Raw genomic sequence first — 5,926 nt, 5'->3', positions numbered from 1 at the left:
ATACAAAACAATTTGCAAAAGATAATCATTTGTCACTGAATTTGTCTAATATTTGGGATAAGAAGTATGTTATCCGAATAGATACAAAAATTATTACACCAAAAAAAAAAAAAAAAGACGTTTCTGGCACCAAGGTGAGTGCTCCGAGAGATGTGAGCCCAGAAGAGAGTCACTTTCTGGGGATTCACAGCGGGGTTTCTGAAGGAGATCAAATCTGACCTGAGTCTTGGAGGATGGGTGCAAGGGAAGCAGGTGGACATGGGGGACAGTATTCTAGGGAGTCAAACCAGAATGAGAAAAGGCATACAATGTGAGGTGACATGAAGGGGACGCCTTCTCCATTCTTGTGGCTTCTTCCTGCATAGAGAAAGCTCCCCTGTCTTACCCTGTCCACTCTCTCTCTTTACTTCTCTTCCAGAGAAGTGAATTCTCTGTTTTGTTTTGTTTTTGTTTTGTTCGGCCACACCATGTGGCATATGGGATCTTCCTTGACTAGGGATCAAACCTGTGCCTCCTGTACTGGAAGCTTGGAGTCTTAACCACTGGACCACCATGGAGGTCCTGGAGAAGTAAGCTCTGATTGGAGAATTCTGAAACTGGAGTGAATTCTGATGGTAAATCTGAGAACACTGACAGTGCTTGGTTAACTCTCTTCTCTTCCTGATAGGAGTGAGCTGTAGATAATGGGCACATGGCTGTCTTTCTGGGGCTCATTCACCTCAAGGAAGCCCCCTCATCTACATAGGAGTCACCGTCTCCAGCATGGACTCTGTCAGTGTCAAAGGGGGTGTGTTGGTCTTTCACATGTGGTCTCCTTGTTGTATTACTCAACTGGTCCAGCAGGGATCAGAACTCTAGCAGGGAAGGCAGGAGTTATGTGGTGGGTCTTCTAGAACCCACATAAAGGGGATGTAAGGTGTGACGTAGTGAGGGCAGAGAAGAGGGTCGACAGATTTGGAAAAGCTAGGTCGTAGGATGCCTTTATCTTAAAAGCTGTGTGGGGGAGCCACTGAAATTGGTTTTAAACTGAGGATTAATCTGCTTAGAATCACTTTCTATTGTGAGTCCCTCTGGCAACAGCATGGATTTCGGGGAGGATGACAAAAATCAGATCAAAGGCAGGTAGGCCAATCTAAAAATGTATATTAGGGAAGGTGAGAGTCCCATGTAGCCGCAACATCATCCACTGCAGCTGTGATGGTCTCTGGGCAGCTCCGGAGCTCCGGGCACCCTGTGATGATTGGCTGGCCACCATGGTGTTCCCACAATGCAATGCACAGCACATGGGCATCATTGAAGAGGGACCGTCGAGGCTGCACTGACATTACCTGATCACTGCGTTCACCTCTCAGAGGATGTTGAACCAAAAGACACAACTAAGGTAAGGAGTGGGAGAAGGAAGGATTTATTACTTGCAATCTTCGATTACTTAAGGAAATTACTCTCCTCTACTCAAAGAGCTAAGTTTTGGAGAGGGAGACAAGATGGCAGAGTAGAAGGACCTTGAGTTCACCTCCTTTCACGGGCACACCAGAATCACAGCTAACTGCTGAATCACCTTGACAAAAAAGACTGGAAGCTACCCAAAAAAGATATTCTACATCCAAAGACACAAAGAAACCACAGTGAGACAGTAGAAGGGGTGCACTCGAGATACAATCAAATTCCACACCATCTAGGTGGGTGCCCCTCAGACTGGAGAATAATTATATGACAGACATTCTCTCACAGAAGTAAGAGTTCTAAACCCCACTTGAGGCTTCCAGCCTGGAGGTCTGGGATTGAGAGGAGGAGCCTGGGGAGCAGGAGGAGGGAGCACTTGACATTAATAGCCAGTGGGGCTTGATTATAGGAGCATCACAGGGTTGGGAGAAACAGAGACTCCATTCTTAGAAAGAAAAAAGTGGAAGTGAAAGTCGCTCAGTCCTGTCTGACTTTTTGCTACCCTAGGCTCCTCTGTCCATAAAATTCTCCAGGCAAGAATACTGGAGTGGGTTGCCATTTCCTTTTCCAGGGGATCTTAATGACCTAGGGATTGAAGCCGAGTCTCCTGCATTACAGGCAGACTCTTTACCATCTGGGCCAGGCTCAGAGGGTGCACACAAAGTCTCGTGTGCACTGGGACGCAGAGCAACAGCAGTGACTTCATAGGAACCTGGGCCAGACCTACCTACTGGTCTTGGGAGTGTCTCCTGGGGAGGTAGGGGGCAACAGTGGCCCTCTCTGAGGTCATAAAAGCTGGTGGTGGATATCTTAGGAGTATTCATCTTCAAGCCTCTTGCTGGAGGCAGACATATTGCTTCGGTAATTAGTATGGAGACCTGGTCCCACCCAATATACTCTGACCTCTGATGCTGAGATGCCTCAAACCAAACAACAAACAGGGCGGGACACATCCCCACCCTTCAGCAGACAGGCTACCCAAAACTCCCTGAGCCCACAGCCACCTCTGCACCCCTGGCTGGACACAGCCCTGATCCCCAGAGGTCCAAGATCCAGCTCCACCCACCAGTGGGTAGGCACAAGCCCCTCCCGCCAGGAAGCCTGCACAAGCCTCTAGACTAGCCTCACCCACTAGGGGGCAGACACCAGAAGTAAGAAAACTACTATATTGCAGCCTGGGAGCTGAGTCTGCAAACACAGCTCAGAACCTATGCTGGGATCAACTGGTCATTAGCCCTTGGGAACGTACTGCTGGGACAAATGGAACATCCTCTACAAAGAGCCAGTTCTTCAAGGTCTAGAAACATAACTAAGCCATTCCCTTTTCCAGGGGATCTTTCTGGCCCAGGGATTGAACCCAGGTCTCCTGCATTGCGGGCGGATTGTCTGAGCCACCAGGGAAGCCCTAACTGATCTACTGCATACATAAAAATAGATAGAAATGTAAACAACATAAGACAGCAAAGAGATATGTTCCAGATTAAGGGACAAGATTAACAACTAAGTGAAGTTGAGATAGGCAATCTGCCTGAGAAATGAGAGTCCTGAGCTACTTCAGAAGAAAGTGCAGAGGGGAGCCTGACCCAGCAAATGTCTAGAAGATCACATAAATAAGACTGAATGATTGGCCAGTTTTATTGCCATGAATTAATGGGAATAATTTGTGATGTGTCCCAATTCTCTGACCTCAGTAGCCAACTGGTTTGTAATTTCAGTTATCACAAAAGTAAACACAAGAAAAGGATCCAATCTGGGGCAAGTGAGGCAGTAATGATTTATTTTGGACCACACTGATTTTTGTGTCTGAGATCTCCAGGTGAGATGGCTACAGATTGGAATTGGCTATGAGTCTCAAGTTCAGCAGTGATGTCAGTATTGGAGATTTGAATTTGGAAGTCATCAGCAAAGGGAAGGGAACATTAAATTCATGACTGTTTTGGATAGTGTAGGAAAATGAAAGAGTGGGAGAGAAAGCAACATCCTACTTGTGGGGAGTGGGGGTCCAAAAGTTTAAGAAGTTGGCAGACAAGGAAGACTGTGAAACAGGAAAAAAGCAATGATCAGAGATGTAGGAGGAGACTCACAAGAGATGTCAAAGCAGTAGAGAATTTCAGAAAGAATTGAATGAGAAATAGTGTCGAACATAGTAGGATGGCCCAAGTAGACTTAGATGGGGAGTGTCCAGTGGCCTTGGCAATTTGGAGGTGATGCTTTTTGAGGTTTTTTGTTGTTGTTTTTTCCCTTTTTTAAAAAAAAATAATTAATTAATTTGGCTGCATCATGTCTTAGTTTTGGCATGCACACTCTTAGCTATGGCAGGCAGAATCTATTTCCATGACCAGGAATCAAACCCAGATTCCCTGCATTGGGAGTAAGGAATCTTAGCCACTGGACCACTAGGGAAATCCCTGGAGGTGATGTTTTTGAAAGTGGTTTGAATTGAATAGTCTGGTCAGAAGTCAGGTGGCAGTGGGTGAAGAAGTGAAGACCCCACTTATTGGGGCTATTTTCAAGATGCCTGACTGAGAGGTCAAGGGGGTGTCAAGAGAGACTTTCTCCTCAAAAGGTGAATCTTGATGAATTTATAGGCTGAGGGCAATGAACTAATAGAACACAAGAGAGTGAATTTTTAAAGGAAAGGGGAGTATGGATGGAACAAGATGCCCATGGGTAACTGCTGCTGCTGCTGCTAAGTCACTTCAGTCGTGGGCGACTCTGTGCGACCCCATAGATGGCATCCCACCAGTTGTAAGTCAGCTCCCTGAACAGGGATAGAACCCAGGCCCCCTGCATTGGGAGCGTGGAGTCTTAGCCACTGGACCACCAGGGAAGTCCCTGAACAGCATCCCTTGCCGGGATTATTGCAACAATGTCCTAACTGGTTTCCTTGCTTTACCCTTCCCAGGGTGCAACCCATTCCTAGCACAGTGCCGGAGCGGTCCTGTCAGCGTGCAGGTCAGATGATGTTCCTCCTCCGCTCAGTGTCTCCCAGCTCACCCAATGGGAAGGCCCAAATCTTTTCAAGTCCATTCAGTGCCCTACATGATCTAGCCCCTGTGAGCTTCTGATTCCACCTTCTACTCAACTACATTGGCGTCCTCACTGTTTCTTACACACCAGGTCTACTCACCCCAGGACCTTGCATTGCTATTCCCTTCCCTGGAGTCCTCCACCAGATTTTATCACCGCCCTCTCCTTTCCACCCTCAGCTCTCTTACTCAGCTACGTCCCCCTTTATAACCCTTCTTATAACCCTTTTATTTTTATTTTTGGCTGCACCACACGACTTGCCAGACCTTAGTTTCCTGTCTGGGGATGGAACCTGTGCCCCTGGCAGTGGAAGCATGGAGTTCTAACCACTGGATTGCCAGGGAATTCCCTCCCCACTTTATTTTTTACTTAGACCTCAAATGCTGACTAGAATACTAGATGTCTTACTTATTGATCTTGTTTCTTTTCTGTCTCCCCCAGTAGAGTAGTGAATTAGAACCACTTGGGTCATTTCTATATCCCTCATTCCCAGAACAGTGTCTGGTACAGAGGAGACAATGAACATATGTTGAGTGGAGGAGTTCTAATTCAAGGCTGACCTCTTACCTCCTGGTTAAAAATGAACAGTTCTCAAATTGGTTTCATATGTGTTAATTTGGTTTGTTTAACTGGAGTATATTCTTTTCAAAAGTAGAGAGCTGGTGTACCCTTTATGTCTGTTGATTAACACAAAGTGATGGCCCTCATAATTCAACCACATTTGTCTTTTGCCCCATCCTCCCACTCTCTTCCCAAGCCTGGGTCAGCTTGTGCCTCCTAGACCACTGTTTTCCTTTTTACTCCCTCTCTTCCTCCTGTTTCCTTGTATCAGGGAAACCTCATCACTCCCAGAGAAAATCTTCCTTTCCATTGCTTCTGCTGATTTAATCTTTGCTTTTTAATCAGATACAAAGAGGTGGGGGCGAGAGTGGGGAATATACTCAGACCATCATACATCATTTTATGGAAGAAAAAAAACCTGACATTTTCATTGGCAAATAAATTCTGGAGCTCCAGGAATGGAGAGGACCTGTGAGGTCAGCTCATTCATCTTCACACCTCTGTGTCCTTTTGTGTTGAAAGATCATTCCCCAAATGCAACTGTCTAGCTTTTTCTCTGACCATACTCTGAAGAAGCTATTAATACTTCCCTAACCTCCTTAGGGGTTTTAGTGTCTTAGTGGAAAATATGAATGTATTATTAAAGCACTTGAAGTGCAGCATTTGTGGAACTGGAGCACTATAAATGTACAAATATACACTCAATGAATGATTCTTCTGTTCTTCTTTTTTTCTATTCCTCTCTCCACCCCACCCAGATGCATTTCAAGTTTAATAAACCGTCTAAGTCTTCACTATAGAATTTTAAAGAGAAACTTTCAGCTTGATGATTTCTCCTAATCTTTTTTTAAGTCTGTCCCTAGATCGTTCCCACCTGAACATAACTACAGTC

The sequence above is a fragment of the Cervus canadensis genome, chromosome 11 (genome assembly GCF_019320065.1).
Source record: "Cervus canadensis isolate Bull #8, Minnesota chromosome 11, ASM1932006v1, whole genome shotgun sequence".
NCBI classification, from domain to species: domain Eukaryota; kingdom Metazoa; phylum Chordata; class Mammalia; order Artiodactyla; family Cervidae; genus Cervus; species Cervus canadensis.
The sequence above is the reverse complement of the archived record's forward strand: the minus strand, read 5'-3'. Positions refer to the sequence as shown.